This window comes from Archocentrus centrarchus, chromosome 17 (assembly GCF_007364275.1).
Source record: "Archocentrus centrarchus isolate MPI-CPG fArcCen1 chromosome 17, fArcCen1, whole genome shotgun sequence".
NCBI classification, from domain to species: Eukaryota; Metazoa; Chordata; class Actinopteri; order Cichliformes; family Cichlidae; genus Archocentrus; species Archocentrus centrarchus.
Window position 1 is genome coordinate 26,356,098 of NC_044362.1, and position 13,178 is coordinate 26,369,275.

The following is a 13,178-nucleotide window of genomic DNA, read 5'->3' on the forward strand; positions in this document are numbered from 1 at the left end:
AACATAATTGTAAGCATCCAGTGACTTATATGCTGCAACTTCTCTCCGGTGGGTTTCTCCACCAAATACACGTATATATCCGCCCACGGATACTGGGCCACTTGCTAACGTACCACAGGGATTGGAGTCGGTTGCTGGTGGTCAAAATTAATTTTTGTAGGTAGTTTTCACGATCTTTCGTTAATAATCCCTTCTTGTACATTGAAACGCTATTGAACTCCGCCCTACTTCCGTTTCCAAAATGCTCGGGCATCGCTACCTACGTCATCATTGTTTACAAACAGTAAATGGGTCTATTTGAGACTTTATCTTTTAGTTTAGAGACAGCATTGAAAGATATCATGCTTTCTATATGTAAGAGAACCCCTACATATTTATATTTAAGAAGAAAATAAAGAGTCAAACATGAATAAAAGATTGTGTGATGTTAATTTTTACAAAATTTTGAGAATTCTAAGCCATTCTGGACAAAGTTTCACCACATCCAGATCATGATTCAAAGTAGTGCAAACAAATGGAAGAAGTTGGTAATGCAATTCTTCTTCTTCTGCTGCTTCTTTTGGGTTCACCACAATGGATCATCTGCCTCCACCTCACCCTGTCCCCAGCTTACTCTTCTGTGGTCTTCCTGTTTTCCTCCTGCCTGGCAGCTCCATATTCAACATGCTTTGTCCAATATATTGATGCTATCATACTTCTAAATGTTTAAAAAAAGGACATAAATGAATTAATATTAAGTATGATTATTAAAATGAGATGTGCGATACTTTATTATCCTTTATTATCCACTCCTGTGGAGGGCTTACATCAGACAGAACACTGCCCAGGCTCACGCCTGTCTTTTTTTTTTGTTTATCAAGAGATTATACAAAGCTGTTCACATTATATGGATTTTGCATAGCTTACATAACTTCTCCAACTCTTTTTTTAAAACATATAAAACACCATACAAACACAAGAACAGAAAAACAGAAATAAAATAAATAAATAAAAAATAATAAAATAAAATAAAATAAATTTTAAAAAGGGTTGGGGTGGGGGGGGCTAAAGTGATAAAATTATTTTACCTATCCTTTTAACTTAGTGACATGGTGGGTCAATTACATTATTATACACATTGAGAAGGTAGAGATTTTAGATACTCCACAAAGGGTGTCCACTTACGAGTAAATTTTGCTGAACGACCCTTCACTGTTAATGCAATTTTTTTCTATCCTCAGATATGTTCTTACAGTGTAAACCATTGTAATGTAGATGGAGGTATGGAGGATTTCCAGGAAAGTCAGATACAGCTTCTAGCGAGAAGAGAAGAGAAAGCCAAAATCTCATTTTGGTGGGGAGATAGGTTCAGCGTGGTCACTGGAACTCCAAAAATGGTAATTAGTGGATCACTTTGGATCTGGATTCCAAAAACCTTTGAGAGTACAGAAAAGAAATTACTTCAGAATTTGAGCAAGTTTGGGCAAAAGAAAAACATTTGGCTTAAGTTGCAGGGTGAAGTCTGGCATCTGTCACACTCGTCTAAAATTGAAGAGAAGATTTTAGATAAGCTACATTTTTGAAAAATTGACTCTATTTATTACTTTAAACTGTACAAGCTGTAACCTAGCACATGGTGTACCTAAAAACGTATGCTGAGAATCACCTTGTCCCACCATACCTCAGACAGTTCAACACCTAATTCACAATCCCAAGCAGTTCTGATTTTACCAGATGAGTCAGACTCAATTGCCATAAGTTTTCCATATATATTAGAGAGGGGTGATTTCTGGTTAGGCCCAAGACCTTCTGGTTCATGGTGGATCAGCAGGGAAAGTTGGAAAATTTGGAAACAGTGATGAGATACAATGTCTAATTAGGAAATAGAGAAAAAACTGAAGAAGGAGGCAGGTTAAATTTTGGGCACAACTCTGAAAAACTAAGAAAAAAGCATCTTTGTAAAGGTCTGTCATGGTTTTAATGCCTCTCTCGTGCCAAATTCTATAAGTGGCATTAGTAGCAGCAGGGGGAAATAGATGATTTCTTAACAGTTCAGTTAGAGGGAGACACAAATTTAAAATGGGACCTAAACTGTGACCACATTTTAAGTGTAGAGAACACTATGGGATTTGAAGAAACAGAAGATAATTTGATATTTGAATAAAATTTGAATAGATAATCGAGGCAGGCGAGAAAGAAGAAGAAACTGATTGAATTTCAAGTTTACACCAGATCAGATTAGGTGAATTTAGCCAATAAGTCAATTTATGAATATGTGAAGACCAGTAATACATTAAAAAATTGGGTAGGGAAAGACCACTGTTAGTGGTGATCTGCTGCAACAGAGAGATTCTCAGTCTGTGCAGTTTCCACTCCACAAAAAAGAAGAGATCATCTGGGCCAAAGACTTAAAAAACTGCTTAGGCAAAAATAGAGGGATACATTGATATAAAAAGAGAAATCTGGGTAGCACATTCATTTTGATAACATTAATCCTGGCAATTAATGACAGAGAGAGAGAGTTCCCCCTCTGGAGATATGATGCAATTTGTGAGACCAGGGGAGCGAATTTTTTTTAAAACAACGAAGGCAAAGTATGTGTAATATTAATTCCTAAGTATCTAAACCCTGAGGGCCTGAGTTTAAAAGGAATGTCAGACTGCCTGAGTTCTAGAGCTAACGAATTTATTGAGTAGCATTCACTTTTAAGTAGATTAATTTTATAGCCCGAGAAAGATCCAAATTTTTCCAGAATCAATAAAATTGGAGGAAGACCACAAAAAGGATCCGAAACATATAAAAGAAGGTCATCTGCATACAAGGATAACTTAAGCTCAACACCAAAGCGGGTTATTCCATGAAAAGAGGAGAGGGATCTCAGCGCAACAGAAAGAGGCTCTATAGCTAAGGCAAACTGGAGGGGAGAAAGAGGACACCCCTGTCTAGTACCACAACCCAGTGGGAGATAATCAGATTGAACAGAATTAGTGATGACACAGGCCTGAGGGGATGTATAAAGTAGTTTGATCAAGGACACAAACCCTTCTCCAAAACCAAACCTACTGAGAATGGCAAAGAGGTAGTCCCATTATCTGCGTCAAGAGAAATAATCACCTCGGGAGACATGGGGCAATGAGCTGAAAAAATTGTGTTTAACAGTGTACGAATGTTAAAGAACAATTGGCGGCCTTTGATGAATCCATTCTGTTCCTGTGAAATAATTTGAGGAAGAACAGTCTCAAGCCGAGTTGCAAGCACTTTAGCCAAAATCTTAAAATAGGCTCACACCTGTCTGTCAGGTAGTTAATAACCCATGCAGTGGTGGTTGTGTTAGCTGACAATACATAACATTTGGGGTGGCTATAACTCAGCAGGTAGAGCAGGTCATTTACTAATTGGGAGGTCAGTAGTTTGATTCCTGGTTGCTCCATTCTGCATGCCAAAGTATCCTCAGGTAAGATACTGAACCCCGAGTTGCTCTCCGATGTGTTCATTGGAGTGTGAATGTGTGGATGTTAGACAGAAATTACTTAGATGTAGAAAAAAAGTGCTTGGGTAAATGAGGCATGGTGTATGAAGTGCTTTGAGTGCTCAAGTAGAGTAAGTGGGCCAAGACTAGTCTGTCCAGTACCCTCATCACATGTGACATGAGGGCAACTGGTTGATGTTGGTATCAACTTCTTTGGCACAGGAAGTAGAAAGGATGTCTTCCACAGCACTGCCACACTCCTGTTTCAGATTCAGGATCACAAGCAGCTGGCCGGCACAGGTGGTAAGAACTTTGGGGCTGATGCCATCAGGGAAAGCCGCCGTGTAGTTTCTCCAGCTGTCTCCTAACCTGGCCAGAAGGCACAGCCAAGCAGGGAGTGTTGGTTTATTTATTCTTTATTGGGTTTTTTTAGCGAAACCTTTTTAGAAAAATGTAATATGCAGTGTAAAAAAAGGGTGGTGTAATAAGCTTAAGCTTCAGCCTACACCTTTTGGGTACGTTCTTTGCATTGAATATATATATATATATATATATATATATATATATATATATATATATATATATGCCTGGAACTTGTGCACTGAGAAACGTTCCACGGTGCAAAGTGCGATTAAAATGCGTTAAAATTTTTAATGCGTTAATTTCCCCGTAATTAATTAATCGAAATTAACGCGTTAAAGTCCCACCCCTAATATATATACATATATATATATATATATATATATATATATATATATATATATATATATATATATATATATATATATATATATATATATATATATATATATATATATATAAAGAATTTACTCAGCCAAAAGGAACTGGACAGCAACACAAATGAAATACTTAGCAAACCAACTGTATGAACAAAACACTGCAACATAACCGCCCATTAATGTCTATAATCCGTTTATAAGAACATTTTTGGACATTAGATGGTGCCACTGGAGCATGATCTGATAGTGGAACTCATCTGCTGGTTACTCTGGGGAGGCTGAATCTCTGCAGAGGGTATTTCCTCACTATGAAAACACGCTAGATGGCGCTTGGGATGGGTTTACTGCAGGGTATGTTGTCTCTGATTATCACTAAGTCACTCTTTTTTTTTTTTTTTTCCCTTCATTGCTACCCCATTTATCCTTCATGTAAGTGAACTGTAATCACTTTAAAGATGCAGTCAATGTTTTCCCCAACAGTGAAATCACTATTTCATCGCATCTGCGCCTCACTATTAATCATGAACGGATCATTAGACAATTAAGATAATTAATTAAGATAATTAATTTTTGCTTATATATGACTGACTAATTGAATGGTATACAATTAGGCTATAATGCTGTTCAGAGACTAATTATAGACTGTTTAGGATTAAAAATCAAACGTGCAGCAGGATGGGGACGGCTCCTATGTTTTTTTTTTAAACCGGAAAAGGGGCGGGGACAGATGTAACGTTAGCAACCACGCTGAGCGACAGGGACGGTTATCGTTAACGTGAAGAAAGGACTGAGATCTGAAATGTGTCTCTGAGTACGCATTAAATCGATGTCGCAGACCGCAGGTACAATCGGATCTAGCTGAGAAGAGGCGTCTGTTGATACCGAGCAGGTAAGGCTGGAACCTGACGTCGCCGCTGACTGCGCTGTAGACACTCTGGGACCGTCCCCGATCGCAGGAGGCTAACGATAGCTAGAAAGCTGTGTGCGAGATGGCTATCAATAGCGGACAGTGCCACCTAAACACTGTCTGAGGAAGATGATATGTTCACGGTTTGATGTTCTTCTATGCTCCTGTGGTTTAGCATGGCAGAGAAAATGCTTTTTAGGATGGACATTAGCATGCTAACAGCGAAATAATGCTAGTCAGCCTGTGACGCTGTCAGCGCCACGAATGGTTTTGACAGCTCAGTTTGGACAAGGCCAAAGCCACACGCATCTGTAGCATTGACTGTCTTTATCTACATGAGACTAAACCGCCCGTTTAGGTGAAACCCTTAACAGAAACAGTTGGTTATTATTTAAAACACACCCCTCTGTAACGCAGGTTTTGAACATTATGGGGAATGCTATCCTCTTGTGTATATATCTGTTGCTAAACTGAGCTGTTAGATTTTACTGCTGTTATTTTTCCGCCTTCCGGTGTTTATTGTGTTGCTGGTAATCATTTTAATTTCCCCGACGATAGCAGGGAACCAACAACCCTCATCGCTGCTATCATCAGTGGTGCGAGGTTCGGGTTAACGCCCCACCCTGACCGCACCAGCCCTTTGTGCACAGTTTAATATCCTGTAGTATTGTCACGTCGCTGGCGGAGGCAGTGAAACGGTGTGGAGAAAGGTTTGTTAGCATAGATACTCTTCCTATTACCAGCCTTACGTAATCACCTGAGGCTTGCCAGTGAAACTAGCGGCTAATCAGATTTTCGTGGTGAGTACTACATGTCACTTAAGCTTATGCAGGGATTCTCGCAAAGTTAGCCTGGTAAGATAAATTCAGTCTCGTCCTCTTTCAGTTTGCAGAGCTTTACTATTAGTATGAAATTAAATCAATTTCAAAGGCGTCATTGATTATTAACTTAGACTTAGAGATAGTTTTAATGAGAGGAAACGAGCTTATTGACTTGCACATGACTGAACATGAACTTTCCTTATCTCCCAGTCGACCTGTTGTCTTGCCCAAATCATCATGTTACAAACATGGACACAAATGCAGGGTTTCTCATGCATTTTAAACATGTGATTAAAATATTGTTTAATAGTATTTTTTTTAAGTTGGGGTTCATTTACTGAAGCTTAACATGCATTTTTAATCAGCTGGACAAAGATAACAAGAATAATCACACATTAATACACAGAAAATGGTTCTTAATCATTATGGAGAGCACTGTACCTCACAGGAAAATGAAAAGTAACAATCACAGCTCCAGCCATAAAGTCCTTAAAGTATCAGATATTAAATGGACTTGCATTGTTTTCTCACTGCTAATATGATGGATATATCCGTGTTTCTAGTTTTGAGCATCACACTTTGACAGAAACAAACTTTGATTTCCTTAAATTACTTACCTGAACTCAAAATTTCTCTCTTTTGTTGCTCTAACAGACTTGCAGCCTTTCTGCAGCTAGTTTAGTCAGTGAGTATTTTGTTATATTTTGCTGTATATTTTTGGTAATAAAACAAGACGACCTGAGATTCTAGAGAAAAAAAAATGTACGTGCTGCCTGGATCTTCCCCTAAGCATTGTCAGCCATTATGTTCATGCCCAGAATGTCCATTGGATCATCCGGCCCAGCCTGTAATGAGAATACATGTACATGTGCATCTCTCTTTCTCTGTATTGAAGAGCAATATTAGTACAAGCAGCACTTGGAACCAAACATAAAACTGGCTTTCATGTCATTAAGCACAAACACTAACTAGTGAGATGGAACTACGTCCTGTGTGTATTTAAAAAATTATTTTTCCTTGTACATTTGTTCTTATCTGCGGGCTTTACAATGAAAAACCCCTTTTAGAGATAGAGGGTATCACAATGATGCTTATCACCTTTCTGTGTTAACCCAGGCTTTCTGCTTCAGGCTCTGTGTGTGCTCACTTGACTCTTCCTCTGCCATCAAGTGCAGCCCACTTCAGTCAGATGAATTCTTGAAAAAAGGATTTAAAAATTAAATGGAATCAGGCAACTTTTCTGCAAATAAGCCGAGAGTAATCATTAGTCTTGTGAATCAGTGAGATACTATTTATTTTGTCACTCAGTGCTGCAGTTAATCTCTGTGACTGCTGCACATTAGAGCTCTGCAATGTTAAACTTCATCCATTTAAATATTATAGCTTACTCAGTGTGTTTGGGATGGGAGAGGTAGAAAACACTTGGTTTGTGGCCAGATCAAAGTGAAATTTTATATTTTTGGTGATAGATTAGTTTTCTTGTCTGTGTAAAACAGACTTGGCAGGAGATTAGGAGAAATTAAAATTTTTAACTTTACATCAGGGCTTCATTCAGTGGTGTTCATAAGCTGTGGTTGCATGAATATAGAACAAATTCCCCCAGTAGAGAATCTGTATTGCCCCTCGACAGTGCTTTTTCCTCATGGACCTCTCAGGCCAGTAGACACAGACTTTAACTGTCCTTTTGCATATTTTTAGTAGCCCATAAAAAAAGTAATTATATACTGCTAGTTTATGCTATAAGAATGTAGCATAATTAATATATATATATATATATATATATATATATATATATATATATATATATATATATATATATATTAGAAAAAATACAGTAACTAAAGCTGTAAAACTAACGTAGTTGAGTAAATAATTGCCCTTCTTTAGACTCAGCTCTGTAGGCTCCGTGTATTGTTGCTTGAAAGCGATGGGATGGCTGCTATCAGCTTACGGCAATGTTTAGAAGAAATCTGCCGTATTTAAAGATGCTGCAGTTTAGTTGTGCTGTTGCAGGTGAACAGCTGGCTTTTCTTCATATTTAAAATGTTTTTTCAGTTAAGGATTTTCACTGGTATCTTAATGTGAAAATGCTGACTGCAAGAAATAAACAAGTCATTAGTAAGGGTCTGTTTTAGCAAGTTTTCTTCACAGATGAATCAATCAGTGGAAACTAGGAGTGGGTGATTTAACCTCAAAATGATATCACAGTATTCCAAGAAAATTCGCAGTAATATTTTTAACGATATGGGGGGAAAAAAAAAAAAGATACTGAGCAACATTTTATTGATGCTCGCAGGCAGCATCATTTATAAATGTAAGTAAATGAAACATTTTCCATCCTCCTTTTCTAATGAGTTACTGCCACTGACGACACACTTCCTAAATCAGAGTTTGAATCTACTGAAACAAGGTGCCATCAGCATTATAATGCCATTATAGTGACATAGCATTATGCAGCATAAGTCAAATTTAAGCAGTTTATTCCCTGGAGAAGTGAAGTGATCTTGTATCTTGGGTTGAGCTCTTTAACCAGCAGCTTAGAGTCCTGCTTTTCCAACATGTAACCACACCAGTAACTTCCATCCACCGTTTACACTTCCCATCATACAGATTTGAGTGAGTGAGTACTCCAGCAACACTTGGTAGAGTCATTTGTTTACATTTGGGTCGCACATCTCCAGCTGCTAGCATCTCCTCCTTCATAGCCTGGTTGTGCTCGACGGTGTTTTTGCCTTAAGTGGTGAAGCATGTTTGTTGTTTTCACCTTCATTCATATGAATGGGTGAGTGTATCCAAACTTTTGACTGGTACTCTACATCTTCCTCTTTGTACTGAAACAGATGGAGCTATATCCTGTGTGTATTTCTGTGTTTTTTACGCATGCATTTGCTCTTGTACATCTTAGGTTTAAAGACATTGTGTATGCTGTAACACATTGGATGAGTCATTTGTACCGTTATTAGTGTGGTTTAAAGCTGCTGATTGAATCTGCTGTCATCAATCAGTCACTGTTTATTTGTATGGCACCTGCAGGCTAGTGGAGTTCAAAGTGCTTCAGAGATGACTGATAAGACAGAAATCAGTGTAATAAAACAGGACAAATAACAATAATAAAAAAGATAAAATACTTGGAACACGTTAAAAGACAAAACATCATAAAGTAGAGGACTGCCTTTTGCAGCCTTGTGGTCAAATTATTTTATGACTGGTGGGGGCAGAAACAATTTTGAGGACTGAAGGGGCATTTTCAGGTTAAAAAAAAAAAAAAAAAAAAAAAGCATTAAAGTTATTATAGTCAATGGTTGTTGTTCTTCATATTGGACTGTATAGATAAAGAGTGAAATATGAACGGCTTTTGTGGCTCCTGGAATACACAGCTGATTTAAATGCTTTATCAGTGAATTAGAATTTTTGTAATGTGTAATAGAGAGAAACTTTGCATCATGTAAAGCACTGCATTTAAATCAAAGGCAGGAAGTCTATTTGTTGGATTGTGTGATAATGCCTGATAAGGTGATGGAGCTTATTAATCAGGGCTTTCAAATTATGCCGGCGGCAGGCGCATTTTCCGCCTACCCCACCACTCTGCGCCGTCTACGTTTTAATTTTTCTAAAAAAAAAATTTTTGCGCCATCCGCTCTCTCCATTTCCAGCGCCATGTGGACGCACGTAGCAGTATTTACGTTCTTTCAATCCGAGCCATTTGATTGATTCACGACTGCCATGTGACTATTCATATCGTCTGCTCCCGTCATGGCTTCGGTCTCGATCATAAGGCGCCTGCTACTTTGGCATGCCCCCTGCTACTCCAAAACAATTCGAAAGCCCTGAATTATTACAAAGCAAAAAGTCATGCTCAAAAGTGGTTTCATCTGACAGTACAGTCAAAAATTGCCATTTACATTATTTCAGGCGATATAAAGACTATTGTTCACAGATAGAAATATAGGACTTCTTTTTGTTTCTTGAAGACGTTTCACCTCTCATCCGAAAGGCTTCTTCAGTTCTCAACCAAATGGTGGAGAGACCCAGGTATTTAAACCCCTGTGGGCGTAGTCCCCTGGAGGTGGTTATGACCCTCTATTGATCATGTGCGTGAACACATGTGCCCAGGTGTGAAGAGGGCGTGGGTCATATTTAATCAGTGGTTTCAGTTGAAACCAATTTAGGACTCCGCTCCATTGTTTCCTGTGGCCTATTGAGGTCACTGGAACAAAGGTGTGAATGGGGGTTGAGACGTCTGGGAAGGGAGCTCAGGACAGCACTGTAAGCGGGGGAAAGTTGGTGACGTAATCCACCTCCTCTGTTCAATGATGGTTGTTCACAGTGGACATAGATGGCTTCTTTCACTCCTCTTTCAAACCATCTGTTTTCCCTGTCCAAAATGTGAACATTGGCATCCTCAAAAGAGTGCCCTTTTTCCTTCAGATGCAGATGTACTGCTGAATCTTGTCCTGTCGAGGTGGCTCTTCTATGTTGTGCCATTCGTTTGTGAAGAGGCTGTTTGGTTTCACCAATGTAGAGGTCCGAGCACTCTTCACTGCACTGAACAGCATACACTACATCGCTGATCTTGTGTTTGGCGGGTTTGTCCTTGGGATGAACCAGTTTTTGTCTTAGGGTGTGACTTGGTTTGAAGTATACTGAGATGTCATGCTTGGAGAAAATTCTTCTGAGTTTCTCTGACAAGCCCGACACATATGGGATGACAATGTTGTTCCTCTTGTCCTTCCTATTCTCTGTAGTTTGTGTTTGGCCTTCATTCCTGTGCATCTTAGCTGATTTGATGAAGGCCCAGTTGGGGTAACCGCATGTTTTGAGGGCTTTCTTAATGTGTGTGTGTTCCTTATGCTTCCCTTCTGCCTTAGAGGGAACACTTTCCGCACGGTGTTGTAGGGTCCTGATCACCCCAAGTTTGTGTTCCAGAGGGTGGTGGGAGTCAAAGAGGAGATACTGGTCTGTGTGTGTGGGCTTCCGGTAAACTTCAATGTTGAGGCTTCCATCTTCCTCGATAAGCACCGCACAGTCCAGGAATGGTAACTTGTTATCTCTGGTGTCCTCCCTGGTAAAACGTATGTATTTATCCACTGAGTTGATGTGACGAGTGAAGGCTTCTACTTCATGGGTTTTGATTTTGACCCAGGTGTCATCTACATATCTGTACCAGTGGCTAGGTGCCATCCCTTTGAAAGAACCAAGAGCTTTACTTTCCACTTCCTCCATGTAAAGGTTGGCTACAATGGGAGACACTGGGGAGCCCATGGCACATCCATGCTTCTGTCTGTAGAATCCATCATTGTATTTAAAATATGTTGTGGTAAGGCAGAGATCTAAAAGTGCACAAATCTGATCTGGGGTGAAGCTGGTTCTGTTCAGTAAGGAATCGTCTTCCTGTAGTCGTCTTCTGACGGTCTCCACTGCCTCAGTTGTGGGTATGCAAGTGAAAAGTGAAACCACATCAAAGGACACCATGGTTTCATCTGGATCCAGTACAAGATTCTGGACCTTGTTAGTAAAATCTGTAGAGTTTTCAATGTGGTGGGGTGTGATGCCAACAAGCGGTGATAAGATGGTGGCGAGGTGTTTGGAAATGTTGTAGGTGACCGAGTTTATACTGCTGATGATGGGTCGAAGTGGGACTCCTTCTTTGTGGATCTTTGGGAGTCCATAAATGCATGGAGTGGCTTCTCCAGGGTACAGGCGGTAGTAAGTGGGGCGGTCAATGGCTTTTTCCTTTTCAAGTTGTTGCAGGCAGCAAACAACTTTTTTCTTGTAGTTGCTTGTGGGATCACGTCTCAAGACCTCATAAGTATTGTTGTCACTGAGGAGTGTAGTAATTTTGTTGTGGTAATCCGATGAATTCAGCACAACCGTGCACCTCCCCTTGTCGGCTGGCAGTATGGTGATGTTTTGATCCTTGCTTAGGGCTGTGATGGCCTTCTTCTCCTGAATGGTGAGGTTGGATGGAGGAAGTCTTGCACTGGAGAGAGTGGCTGAAACTTTCATCCTGATCTGTTCTGCTACAGGATGAGAAAGTTTGTTATTTCTTATAGCGGTTTCTGTTGCTGTGATGAGGTCTACTATAGGAAGCTGTTGTGGGGCTATGGCAAAGTTGAGTCCTTTGGCTAGCACATTTTCTTCTGGTTTGGTGAGGACCCCCCCATTCACACCTTTGTTCCAGTGACCTCAATAGGCCACAGGAAACAATGGAGCGGAGTCCTAAATTGGTTTCAACTGAAACCACTGATTAAATATGACCCACGCCCTCTTCACACCTGGGCACATGTGTTCACGCACATGATCAATAGAGGGTCATAACCACCTCCAGGGGACTACGCCCACAGGGGTTTAAATACCTGGGTCTCTCCACCATTTGGTTGAGAACTGAAGAAGCCTTTCGGATGAGAGGTGAAACGTCTTCAAGAAACAAAAAGAAGTCCAGTCGCCTTTTTCAAGCTCCAGAGACTACTATGACCTGGATGACTGAGAATCTACACAGACATAGAAATATAGGCATTCCTTGAATTTTTTTTTTGCTTGACCTTCACCTGTTAATTTGCAACCTTTTCTATTTTTTTCCTTTTTATATAAAATATAACATGTTGATATCTTAGAGCTGTTTCCCAGTCTTCAATTGTGTAATGTGTGACTTACGAGAAATATGATTCCTGTGAACACTCAGACTCAGCTGTTTGTTTTTTGATGAAACACTTCTTCAAACACAGCACTGCGGGTAGACAGACCCCAAGTCACGAGTGTCCCGTCATTTTTACCAGCGCTTCCCTTTCTCCCGTAAAGGCCATCTGAGTCGGTGCGTGAGCATTTTTTTTTTTTTTTTTCTTCAGGGCAGGGGATTCGACTGTGTCCTTGACGAGAAGCCTGATAATGGAAAGTTCCAGGTTTCTCTGCTACCCGCTGCACAGGCTTTGTGTCTTGTCGAGCTTCCTCTTTTCAGACTGAAAAGAGGAAGTACAAAGGTGTCTCATCGCTTGTATTTATTCAGTCTAAAATTATAATGCACTCATTGTCTTTCAGCACATGCCAGAATGTGTTTGATAAGGTTTGGAGGGGTTTTTGTCCTTTATTGGCAGACATCATCAGCATGATGCGCTGCTGGCAAAATGTTGAGTGTATTATGGAAATTTGAATTGCTTCTGTTGAATAATCAATCATTTCAACCTGTTATGGTTGCAGATGGGATACAGATTTATCTGTGAATGAGTGATAAGCTGATAATAAGCTAAAAGAGTGTAGTAATGTTG

General features: G+C 39.8%; 1 protein-coding gene across 2 annotated transcripts in view; it reads left to right on the forward strand.

Annotated features, from left to right (window-relative positions):
- The first annotated feature begins 4,909 nt into the window (after window positions 1-4,909).
- The window catches only part of usp33 (ubiquitin specific peptidase 33), a 31,091-nt gene continuing 22,822 nt past the window's right edge, over window positions 4,910-13,178 (forward strand). For both annotated transcript variants that reach the window (XM_030752075.1, XM_030752076.1), the window contains exon 1: window positions 4,910-5,077. The gene's annotated coding sequence lies outside the window, so the exon portion shown is untranslated. The remainder of the gene's footprint in view (window positions 5,078-13,178) is intronic.